This window comes from Triticum aestivum, chromosome 6B (genome assembly GCF_018294505.1).
Source record: "Triticum aestivum cultivar Chinese Spring chromosome 6B, IWGSC CS RefSeq v2.1, whole genome shotgun sequence".
Lineage (NCBI taxonomy): Eukaryota > Viridiplantae > Streptophyta > Magnoliopsida > Poales > Poaceae > Triticum > Triticum aestivum.
This window is the reverse complement of record NC_057810.1, coordinates 401,894,702-401,908,073: the sequence shown is the minus strand read 5'-3', so window position 1 is coordinate 401,908,073 and position 13,372 is coordinate 401,894,702.

The window sequence follows — 13,372 nt, the reverse complement described above, 5'->3', positions numbered from 1 at the left end:
GATTCAAGCGTAGGGTAAGACGAAGGGGAAATGCAACCTAACACAATCTTCACGATCCAGGTTGCCCTTCATAAGAACATTGATTCAATCACCATCATTGTCTCGATGTCTTCCTCTGAGAACTCCAACTATTAAGACAAGAAGAGGAAAGGAAAACTCTAGAAGAATTGATCTTCTTGAAGACTGAACAACTCAGGATCAACTCGTGGGATGAGACATAGCAGCATCACTCGAGCTGAGACACAAAACACACATCTAGAGGAATGGAGTGAAACAAATGACGAGGGTTCACTAGGTAGACAACAATTCCACACTTGAGAAGATGGTGAATGGTTTCAAGATAGCGATGAAATAATTGCCATGACACCATACGGGGCACCTTAGGGAAAAGGTGGCTCGTAGAATATCCCCTAAAGTGGCAAAAAGAATTACCTTTGATTCAGAGATCATTGAAACTCTTTATACCAGCCTAAGGCAATTCTCGAGCGATCGTTGGGTTTCGGTAGAATGGCATACCCGAATTAAAATGATGATGTGGATTACCTTGTTGAAAACAACACATGGGATGATTTTGCTTGCGCATTCTCTCAAGAACTTGAGCATTTCCATATTCATCAAGGTTTTACCAACATCCGTGTCAAGGATCCTGGCAACACAACATACTACCATGATGAACAACGATGGACGATGCAGATGCATAGGAAGATAACACCGCCTCAGATTTCACCTTGGCGGGGCCAAGGAAACAAAATCTGGATGATCGATCGAGAGACATTTAGCACTCCGCTTCTAATGTTCTCCTTGATGTGCTAGCGTAATCCATACATAGATATGGTTTGATATTTCGAACATCAAGTAAAAACGTCGGGCTTCAGGAACATAAAAATCATAAGGCACAACTAGGGAGTAAATCCTACGAAATCCTTATGGGGAGGTGGCCAACTTCCTCAAACAAAATACTACAATAGTAGGTCTTCCGGCTGGGTGTGTTGGCCACGACATCCACTTTACCGATTATCGAGGGACCAATATTATAGTTCTTGGGAAATGTTCCAACCATCATATCTGCCTGAGATTCAGATCTGGTTGGTGTCAGGATATTCCAGACTCATCAAGTCTAGAAGGAGCAATGAAAGTTTGCAACACAAATTGACGAGACGATGATGCGAGATTCTCGGTAAATGAACTACGATAGCAAGCTCCAAAACATGAGCTGGTTCTGCTACAAACCTATGAACACGCTGTCCAAGACAATCATGACCACGTAGTAGTCTTATAGTAAAAAACTACGGAGTTCAGATTGGGAACCATCATCGAGGATATCGAAGTCCTTACATAAGTCCGGATTAGCTCTTATGAAGGAACTTCTTCTCCTTGAACAAATCAGTCAGTGGCTTGGTGTGCTAGGAACACATATAGAATGGAGGCGGCCAACCTACCAAACCATAGAATACTTCGCACATGTGCATGACCAACTTGGGGAAGATTCCAGAGGAAGCAAAAACAATCTTTCTCGGATCCACGTCGACAATTTACATCAAGTGCACGTGAATTAAAGAAAGTCACTTCTTTCATCCAAACATATCCTTCATGAACGGGGCATGAAGAAAATGCTTACACAAGTTTCCAACACTAGCTTTAATGTTCAACAAAATCATGGAGGAGATCAGGATGTTGTCGATGAGCTCAACAACAATTCATCAAGGTTTCCATATAATTGGAGTTCCACAATTGTGTGAACACGGTGATAGCATTGGTCAGACCAAAGGATGTAATGGTGTATGCTCGAGGAGACAACCACGAGTAAGACAACATTACGAATATCGTTGGTTCTGATTTGATTTGACGATAGCCCATACTCAAATCAAAGATTGGATAACATAATACATCCAGCAATTGACCATGAGGATCAATCAATGAAGATATCATCTTTCTTCAACAAACACACAAATGCAAGGATATCCCTATGGAAATGAACTAAGCGGGACAAGCTTTCATCTTCCAACTCTCCAAGTTGTTGTCTAGCTCAACCAACTAGCTCAGGGGTATCCAACACAGATTCTTGGAGAAGGGGTGGTTTACAAGAAGCCAACTTGATCACGAGCTCAACATAGTAGTCAGGAGACAACCTGGCGATACTTCCGAGAAGATATTCGGAAAATCACGAACCACCGATATGTTACTAAGCTCGAGAACAATCTTACTTTTCAGGGCAAGACGATATGAACAATGAGCGAGGAACCAATACAATCCCAACTCATTGATTGAAGAGTGCACCCGGAAATAAGGACTAGGTAGCACAATCTATCTTAGAATGACGATTCGAGATCCAACAAGCTAAGAATAAAATTATTGTCCATTAACTACCAATCAACAAGGTTGCTGGGAGTATTGATTTCACACATCACGATTCACTTGTCGACATTCCGGTTGCAACAACATGGGAACCGAGAAATGAATAATGATGGAGAGAGTATCACTGTATCCAGCGTTCATAGGATGGTGTGCAATTCTCATGACACTCTTGACATAAAGATGGTAATAATTCAAGGTAAAACAGACCAGAAGCTGGATTGTATTTTGATCTGCGAGGTACAACTACTTTGACCAACCCTGGATGTGGATGAGGTACTGGAGTTTGTTTCTCCTAGTCATTCCAAAATAGAATGGCTTGACGGACCACAAGAATAGTAAGCATCGATGAACGAATGCACGCGTACTCTTAACTATCAATTGATAGCCGAGGGTCGGAAGACTACTGAAGAGGGACAACTCAAAGGAACATATCATTTTCTGAGTCGTGGATGCATGGATTAGAATGTCGAACAAGCTCAACATATTTCTTCCGGATAACCCATGCAGAAAGGTTAAACTGGCAGAGTCACAATATAGAATGGAGAACTCATTAGGAGCACTCTGGTTGTGATCTTCCGGTTTAACGAGGAACTTCTGCCATAAATAGTTCATGGTATTGGAAGAAGGAAATACCATGGACCTCAAGGACTATCGCAAAGGTTACCAATATCTTAAAGGAACTAGCAAATACTAACAACATGAAGTAGGGTGAATCTCGGGTTCAAAACCCAGGAGTAGAATACCTACTAACTAAATTGCATCACGGTATGCTTTCGAGGATGGTGGCCAGGATCATCACACTGGGAATACAAATCATGGCTAGCTTACTAGATGATCCCCTAAGACACCTAGGGTCATAATAATAGCTCCGACATATATGTTAAGGCAACAGAGTACCTCAACTCACCGATTAGTGTGGTTAATCCGGCCCAAAGGACATCAGAACGGGAGGAAGGGATTTTGCAAATGCTTCAGACTATTTAAAAACCTGGGATGACTCGGACAGCATAACGGCTGTAAATGCTCAAAATGATTTGAGACATCCTACAAAATGGTGGCATAACCACTCAGAAGCACAATATCAAGGTTTGGAGATCAATAATTAACATACAAAAGATAGTAGGAACTGAACGCAAGCTTAGAACCATCAATCCTATAGGACTACAGATTAGTAACACGTGATCCTGATAGAAAGAAGAGAAATCCTAATTTCTTAACCCCGTAGGAAAGATAAGATGACTCGGATCAAAAGGCATAAGGTATAAGGAGTAAAAAGAGCCTTACGTTCCATCCCACAATCAATTCCCTTATATAACTAAAGCATTTCTAGACTCAACTTCGACCAGTTTGGCTTGGTAATCCTACAGGCAGTCAGGCTCTGATACCAAAACTGTCAGGACCCCGATCCTAAGTCACACCGATCTAGCATGTAAACATCATATCACTTTGCGGCCTCACGCACGGTATTCCCACGGGTGCCACCTTACCTGGCCCGGGACCGTTTGCGCCTTTTGGCTCACGTATATGATAGTGCCGCTAGCATCCATATGACAAAGAACCCGGGCTGACATGGCTAGTCGTGAACCCAAAGTGGCACTAACTTACAGGGACAGGCATACATGACCCAACAACGAACGTGTCGGTCATCAACGAGTGAATCCAGGCTGTAGCACTGGGCTAGCAGGACTCCGGTGAACCTAGTGAATTCCTATAATGCTAGGGTTTAGGCAATCCCCATTTCAAGTTCATTTGAAAAATTAAACATGATGCACACATGAAGGGCTAGCCTACTCCATACCATGACTAGGGATGTGACAATTCGCCCTCTCTTTCCCAATCTTCTCCTCTCTCTTTTGCTTGCCTTTTTCTGTTTTCTTGCGTGCCTGTTTGTCCTGATGGCTTTACCTAAGAGTACCGACCTCCTTCTTAGAAGGATGGAAGAGATTGAATCAAATATTAGAAGCTTTATGACTTTGCAATTTGAGCATAATAATTTCTTCAGAAAAGAGCTTAAGGAACAAAAAGGGGTTTTGGGTTTTATGAACAAAGAGCTTGATGATATGTCTAAAGAATTTTATGGTGTGAATCTCAAATTACCCAGCTATAAAATGCTATAGCTCAAATTTCTGATAAGCAAGCTACCTTAGTCAATAAGATGGCTGCCAAACCAGAAAAGTTCAATGAAAATAATGATGAAGATCTTAAAGTTATTGATGTGTCTCCTATTAGATCTTTGTTTTGCAATATGAATCTTGATAATAATGGGACTGGAGATGAGTCAACTTTAGTTAGAAGGCGTCCCAATAATTCAGAGTTTTTAGATCTTGATGCTAAATTTGGTAAAACTGGGATTGGAGAGGTCATGACTTTAAATAGCATTGAACCCAATATCTCGAATTTCAAGGAATTTGATTATGATAATTGTTCTTTAGAAGGTTGTATTTCCTTGTTGCAATCCGTTGTTAATTCTCGTCATGCTTATAGTCAAAATAAAGCTTTTACCAAACATATGGTTGATGCCTTGATGCAATCTTATGATGAAAAACTTAATTTGGAAGTTTCTATACCTAGAAAACTTAATGATGAGTGGGAACCTACTATAAGATTAAAATTAAAGATCATGAGTGTTATGCTTTGTGTGATTTGGGTGCTAGTGTTTCCACGATTCCGAAAACTTTATGTGATATTCTAGGTTGATCTTGATGATTGTTCTTTAAATTTGCACCTTGCGGAAAGGATCAATGATGTCCTCATTGTTGCAAATAGAAATTTGGTGCCCGTAAATTTTATCGTTCTTGATACAGATTGCAATCTTTTTTGCCCTATTATTCTTGGTAGACCTTTCCTTAGAACAATTGGCGCGATTATTGATATGAAGGAAGGGAATATTAGATTCCAATTTCCATTAAGGAAACCCATGGAGCACTTTCCAAGAAATTAAATTAAATTACCTTATGAATCTATCATGCGAGCTACTTATGAATTGAGTGCCAAAGATGGCACTACTTAGATCTACCTTCACTTTTATGCTAGCTAGGGGCATTAAACGATAGCGCTAGTTGGGAGACAACCCAATTTTATTTGTGTTTTTTGTTTTTGTTTCTGTTTAGTAATAAATTTTACATCTACCTTATGTTTAGCTGTGTTTTCATGTTTTAATTAGTGTTTGTGCCAAGTAGAACCTATAGGATAACCTATGGTGATAGTTAATTTGATTTTGCTGAAAAACAGAAACTTTGTACGCACGAAATTAGTTTTGTTAAATAACAAAAACGTGATTTTGTGTTGATTCTTTTTTATGCTGATCAATAGACAAATTTCCCAGGACTTCCTATTTTGGTAGGATTTGTAGAGTTCCAGAAGTTTGCGTTAGTTACAGATTGCTACAGACTGTTCTGTTTTTGACAGATTCTACCTTTCGTGTGTTGTTTGCTTATTTTGATGCATCTATGGCTAGTATTAAGTGGTATGAACCATAGAGAACTTGGAATACAGTAGTTTTAACACGTATATAAATAAAGAATGAGTTCATTACAATACCTTACGTGGTGGTTTTGTTTTCTTTCACTAACGGAGCTTATGAGATTTCCTGTTGAGTTTTGTGTTGTAAAGTTTTCAAGTTTTGGGTAAAGATTTGATGGACTATGGAATAAGGAGTGGCAAAAGCCTAAGCTTGGGGACGCCCAAGGCACCTCAAGATATTCAAGAATAGCCAAAAGCCTAAGCTTGGGGATGCCCCGGGAAGGCATCCCCTCTTTCGTCTTCGTTCATTGGTAACTTTACTTGGAGCTATATTTTTATTTGCCACATGATATGTGTTTTGCTTGGAGCGGCATGTATGATATTAGTCTTTATTTTTTAGTTTTCCACAATCATCCTTGCTGTACACACCTTTTGGGAGAAGCCCACTTGATTGGAATTTATTAGAATACTGTTTGTACTTCACTTATATCTTTTGAGCTAGATAGTTTTTGCTCTAGTGTTTCACTTATATCTTTTAGAGCACGACGGTGGCTTAATTTTGAAGAAATTTTTAATCTCTCATGCTTCACTTATAATTTTTTGAGAGTCTTTTAGAACAACATGGTATTTTCTTTGGTTATAAATTGGTCCTAGAATGGTAGGCATCCAAGTTGGGTATAATAAAAACTATCATAGAAAGTGAATTGGATGCTATGATCAATTTGATACTTGATAATTGTATTGAGATATGGACGTAGTGTTATTAAAGTCATGCTAGTTGGGTGATTATGAATTTAAAGAATGCTTGTATTGGACTTTGTGATTCCCGTAGCATGCACGTATGGTGAACCGCTTTGTGATGAAGTTGGAGCACAATTTTATTTATTGATTGTCTTCCTTATGAGTGGCGGTCGGGGACGAGCGATGGTCTTTTCCTACCAATCTATCCCTCTAGGAGCATGCGGGTAATACTTTGTTTTTGATGACTTGTAGATTTTTTCAATAAGTATATGAGTTCTTTTGACTAATGTTGAGTCCATGGATTATACGCACTCTCACCTTCCACCATTGCTAGCATCTCTTGTACCATGCAACCTTCGCCGGTACCATACACCCACTATATACCTTCCTCAAAACAGCCACCATACCTACCTATTATGGCATTTCAATAGCTATTCCGAGATATATTGCCATGCAACTTTCCACCGTTCCGTTTATATGACACGCATCATCATTGTCATATTGCTCTTTGCATGATCATGTAGTTGACATCATATTTGTGGCAAGGCCACCTTCACAATTTTCATACATGTCACTCTTGATTCATTGCATATCCCAGTACACCGCCAGAGGCATTCATATAGAGTCATATCTTGTTCTAGTTTTGAGTTGTAAATCTTAAGTTGTAAATCAATAAAAGTGTGATGATCTTCATTATTAGAGCATTGTCCTAGTGAGAAAAGGATGATGGAGACTATGATTCCCCCACAAGTCGGGATGAGACTTTGTTCTAAAGAAAAAAAAGGCCAAAAGAAAAAAAAAGAGGGAAAAGAAAAAAAAGAAGAGAAAAAAAAGAAAAAAAATGAGAGAAAAAGAGAGAAGGGACAATGCTACTATCCTTTTTACCACACTTGTGCTTTAAAGTAGCACCATGATCTTCATGATAGAGAGTCTCCTATGTTGTCACTTTCATATACTAGTGGGAATTTTTCATTATAGAACTTGGCTTGTATATTCCGATGATGGGCTTCCTCAAAATGCCCTAGTTCTTCGTGAGCAAGCGAGTTGGATGCACACCCACTTAGTTTCTTTTGTTGAGCTTTCATACATTTATAGCTCTAGTGCATCTGTTGCATGGCAATCCCTACTTACTCACATTGATATCTATTAATGGGCATCTCCATAGCCCGTTGATACGCCTAGTTGATGTGAGACTATCTTCTCCTTTTTTGTCTTCTCCACAACCACCATTCTATTCCACATATAGTGCTATGTCCATGGCTCACGCTCATGTATTGCGTGAAAGTTGAAAAAGTTTGAGATTACTAAAGTATGAAACAATTGCTTGGCTTGTCATCGGGGTTGTGCATGATTAAATACTTTGTGTGATGAAGATAGAGCAACAGCCAGACTATATAATTTTGTAGGGATAACTTTCTTTAGCCATGTTATTTTGAGAAGACATGATTGCTTTGATTAGTATGCTTGAAGTATTACTATTTCTTATGTCAATATGAACTTTTATTTTGAATCATTTGGATCTGAACATTCATGCAACAATAAAGAAAATTACATTGAGAATTATGCTAGGTTGCATTCCACACTAAAAATTCTGTTTTTATCATTTACCTACTCGAGGACGAGCAGGAATTAAGCTTGGGGATGCTTGATATGTCTCCAACGTATCTATAATTTTTTATTGTTCCATGCTATTATATTACCCCTTTTGGATGTTTATGGTCTTTATTTTACACATTTATATCATTTTTGGGACTAACCAACTAACCGGAGGCCCAGCCCGTATTGCTGTTTTTTTGCCCATTTCAGTATTTCGAAGAAAAGGAGTATCAAACGGAGTCCATACAGAATGAAACCTTTGGGAGCGTGATTTTTGGAACGAACGTGATCCAGAGGACTTGGAATGCAAGCCAAGAAGTAGCCGAGGCGGCCACGAGATAGGAAGGCGCGCCCACCCCTACAGGGTGCGCCCCCTGTCTTGTGGGCCCCTCGTGCGGCCACCGACCAACTTCTTCCTCCTATATATATCCACGTACCCCGAAAACATCCAGGGAGCCAACGAAAAACACTTTTCACCGCCGTAACCTTCTGTATCCGCGAGATCCCATCTTGCAGCCTTCACCGGCGCTCCGCTTGAGGGGGAATCGACCACGGAGGGCTTCTACATCAACACCATAGCCCCTCCGATGAGTTGTGTGTAGTTTACCACAGACCTTTGGGTCCATAGTTATTGGCTAGATGGCTTATTCTCTCTTTTTGGATGTCAATACCATGTTCTCCCCCTCTCTTTTGGAGATCTATTCGATGTAACTCTTTTTGCGGTGTGTTGGTCGAGATCCGATGAATTGTGGGTTGACGATCAAGTTATCTATGAGAAATATTTGAATCTCCTCTTAATTATTTTATGTATGATTGAGTTATCTTTGCAAGTCTCTTCGAATTATTAGTTTGGTTTGGCCTACTAGATTGATCTCTCTTGCCATGGGAGAAGTGCTTAGCTTTGGGTTCAATCTTGCGGTGTCCTTACCCAGTGACAGCAGGGGTTGCAAGGCACGTATTGTATTGTTTCCATCGAGGATAAAAAGATGGGGTTTATATCATATTGCTTGAGTTTATCCCTCTACATCATGTCATCTTCCTTAATGTGTTACTCTGTTCTTATGAACTTAATACTCTAGATGCATGCTGGATAGCGGTCGATGTGTGGAGTAATAGTAGTAGATGCAGGCAGGAGTCGGTCTACTTGTCACGGACATGATGCCTCTATACATGATCATGCCTAGATAATCTCATAATTATTCGCGTTTCTATCAATTGCTCGACAGTAATTTGTTCACCCACTGTAATACTTATGATATCTTGAGAGAAGCCACTAGTGAAACCTATGGCCCCGGGGTCTATCTTTTATCATATAAGCTTTCAATCCACTTTTATTTGTATCTTTACTTTTCCAATCTATATCATAAAATACCAAAAATAAATTTATCTTATCATACTATCTCTATCAGATCTCACTTTCGCAAGTGGCCATGAAGGGATTGACAACCCCTTTATTGCGTTGGTTGCGAGTTCTTTGTTTGTTTGTGTAGGTGCGGGGGACTTTTGAGGAGCCTCCTACTGGATTGATACCTTGGTTCTCAAAAACTGAGGGAAATACTTATGCTATTATTGCTGCATCACCCTTTCCTCTTCAAGGAAAACCAACGCAAGCTCAAGACGTAGCAGTTGTTACTTTGCTGCCCATTTGTGCATCTACTATCATGGGTCTGTATTTCATATCCGATCAGCCACTGGGGTGTGCCTTCCTTAGAGTTTAATAGGTCTTCCACTCCACTCAACTTTTGCTGAGTCGAGTGTTTATCTGAACCAGTGGGGGCCCGCAGAATGCACCCACTGGGTGTAGTCCCCGAGACCACGGTCGACTTCTGGCAGTCGTTTGGGGTCTGAGAATCTACTCTCTCTTTTTTTACTCATGCTGGGAGACCATGCTGAGTGTTGATCCAAACCAGTGGGGGCATGCTAAGTGCACCCACTGGGTGTAGTCCCCAAGACTACTGTTGAATGTTTGATTCGGCAGTAGTCTTAGAGTAACTTTTGTTGTGGTTCTCGTTTGTTTCTGCCGACTAACGCATCTTGTTTGCTGACCGTAGAGTTCGTGTGATCTTGGGGCTCAACTTTCTGAACTGAACAAGAAGAAAATCAGCCTCATTCTTGATCTGGATCTAGCCAAGAAAAACCTCAAGACTGCTCAGGATGAAGCGGCTATCAAGGGAGGTAACCAATCATCGACAGTCCACCTTGTGACCCGTACTCCACCGTGTTTCTCTTTTTAGTCTGTTTGAACCGAGTGACTTCACTCGAACAGATGTGCGTAGTGAAAACCGTCAACTTTAAGCTCGTCTGAAGAATGTTATTTCTTTAGAGAAAATGAAGGAGGCTCTAGAGAAGAAGGATCAGGATCTTGTTGCTGCTCAAAAGGAGGCACGAGAGAAGACAGTGCTTGCGGACAAGAAGCTGGCTTCAGTCAGCAAGTTATAAGAGGAGAACTCGAAGCTGAAGACTGCTGTCTCTGAGGCCAATCGGGAGGTCGAGCAACTAAAGAAGGACAAGGAGAACTTAACCAATGAAGTCAGAAGCCTCAAAGACAAGATGGGCGAGCTGGAGTCCTATCTAGGACAACTTGCTGCAAAACTGGTCCTGAAGCTTGAAGGTATCATCGTTCGACTGATTACCCTATCGGTACGTCTTGTCATACCATTCGACTTGCCATTTTTTCCGATTGTGCAGAACTTTGTCAGGACTTTGAGGCTGAGACTGGGCGGGTCGAGACGGGTCTCGCCCCATCAATTGTCCTGTTAAAGAGGATGTTGTGATGAACTTGCTGCAGTTGGAATTATTCATGGACAGTGTTGTTGCTTATCTTGCTCGACTGAAGGCGGCGGTGACTCTGGTTGATGCTAAACTCTGGCCTCAGGCGGAACTTTGACAAGATCTCGAGTCACTGATGACTCGACTGAATCAGATCCCTGGCCGAGTGCAAGAATGGAAGAAATCATCTGCTCATTGTGGCGCTAACATCGCCCTGTCAATGGTCCGAGTGCACTGCAAAGACGCCAGAGAAGACAAGCTGGGGGACCTCAAGGGTTGTGAACACTAAGAATCACACCTTCCAGTCCTTCATGGACACCTTCCTTGAAGCTGCTACTCGCATTGCAGACAACATTGATCTTGATAGTTTCTGTGATCCAGCCAGCCCTTTTCCTGACGAGTGACCGAAAAACATTATGCTCCACCTTTATTTGCCTCGGAATGCCGAGTGATAGTGTAATCGTTAAACTCTTTCAGTCTTGATGCCTGAGTACTCCTGCCCGCCGCGGTTCTGAATTTTTGCAGGGTTTATCTGAACTTGGATTTCTTCGAATATCATGGTTTTTGCTCTGTTTTTTAAACTGTTTTTGATTGTCCTTTGGTTTCGAGTGGACTTGATCTTCTTACCCTTTGTCGAATGAAAGTACATTGTACTTGTGACGGAGCTCAGACGCAGTGTTCAATCGACACCTCGTCGTCCTTGCGGATAAGGACAGAACATTGTATTTGTGGCATAGCTCAGAGGCGGTGCTCAGTTGACGCGTCGTCGTCCTTGCGGATAGGGACGGAACATTGTACTTGTGGCGTAGCTCAGAGGTGTTGCTAAGTCGACGCCTCATCGTCCTTGCGTATAGGGACGGAACATTGTACTTGTGGCGTAGCTCAGAGGTATTGCTCAGAGCGTATTTGTGGCTTAGGCGATTATGGGGTTGCAGCTAAGTCTCCGAGTGGGAGGATTGCTCTCCACGCAGAGTGTTTTTAACTTAGGAGATTACAGGGTCGCAGCTAAGCCCCTAGTGGGAGGATTGCTCTCCACTCGGAGTGTTTTTTAACTTAGGCGATTACGGGGTCGCGGCTAAGCCCCAGAGTGGGAGGGTTGCTCTCCACTCGGAGTGTTTTTTAACTTAGGCGATTACGGGGTCGCAGCTAAGCCCCCGAGTGGGAGGATTGCTCTCCACTCGGATTGTTTTTTAACTTAGGCGATTACGGGGTCGTAGCTAAGCCCCCGAGTGGGAGGACTGCTCTCCACTCGGAGTGTTTTTTAACTTAGGCGATTACGAGGTCGCAGCTAAGCCCTCGAGTGGGAGGGTTGCTCTCCACTCGGAGTGTTTTTTAACTTAGGCGATTACGGGGTCGCAGCTAAGCCCCCGAGTGGGAGGATTGCTCTCCACTCAGAGTGTTTTTTAACTTAGGCGATTACGGGGTCGCAGCTAAGCCCTCGGGTGGGAGGGTTTCCCTCCACTCAGAGTGTTTTCTAACTTAGGCGATTACGGGGTCGCAACTAAGCCCCCGAGTGGGAGGATTCCTCTCCAGTCGGAGTGTTTTTTAACTTAGGCGATTATGGGGTCGCAACTAAGCCTCATAGTGGGAGGATTGCTCTCCACTCGGAGTGTTTTTTAACTTAGGGGATTACGGGGTCGCAGCTAAGCCCTCGAGTGGGAGGATTGCTCTCCACTCGGAGTGTTTTTTAACTTAGGCGAATCGGGTTTGTGGCTAAGCCACCCACTGGGGGATTTGGACACAAGTGATTACGAGAAACCAATCATTAAGATACTGTAAATATCTTGTCTTTAGAAAATAATCTGAAGTGCTTTTATTACAACTCGTCGGGTCGAGTGATTCTAGGTATAGAAAGGACGAAGCAGCTCCATGTTCCATGCACGTGGATCGTCCATTTTCTTGGCTACGTTGTAGATGCGATACGCTCCATTGTGAAGCACCTTGGTGTTAATGAAGGGACCTTCCCAGGCTGGAGCAAGCTTGTGGGGTCGTTTATGAACCACTCGGAGCACAAGGTCTCCCTCCTGAAATGCTCGACCTCTCACATTGCGGGCGTGGAATCAACGCAGATCTTACTGATAAATGGTCGACCGAACCAAAGCCATCTCGCAGTCTTGCTCCAAGAGATCGACCGCGTCTTCACGCGCTTGCTCTGTTTCTGCTTCTGAGAATAGTTCAACTCTGGGAGCATTGTGTAGCAAATCGCTCGGAAGTACTGCCTCAGCACCGTATACCAGGAAGAAAGGGGTTCGCTCAGTCGACTGGTTGGGTGTTGTCCTTAGCCCCCATAGGACTGATGGGAGTTCAGTCACCCAAGCTCTCGCAGCATGCTTAATATCACGCACCAGGTGGGGGTTTAACCCCTGAAGGATCAAACCATTCGCCCTTTCAGCCTGTCCATTCGACTGCGTGTGCGCGACAGACGCGTAGTCGACCCGAGTGCCTTGAC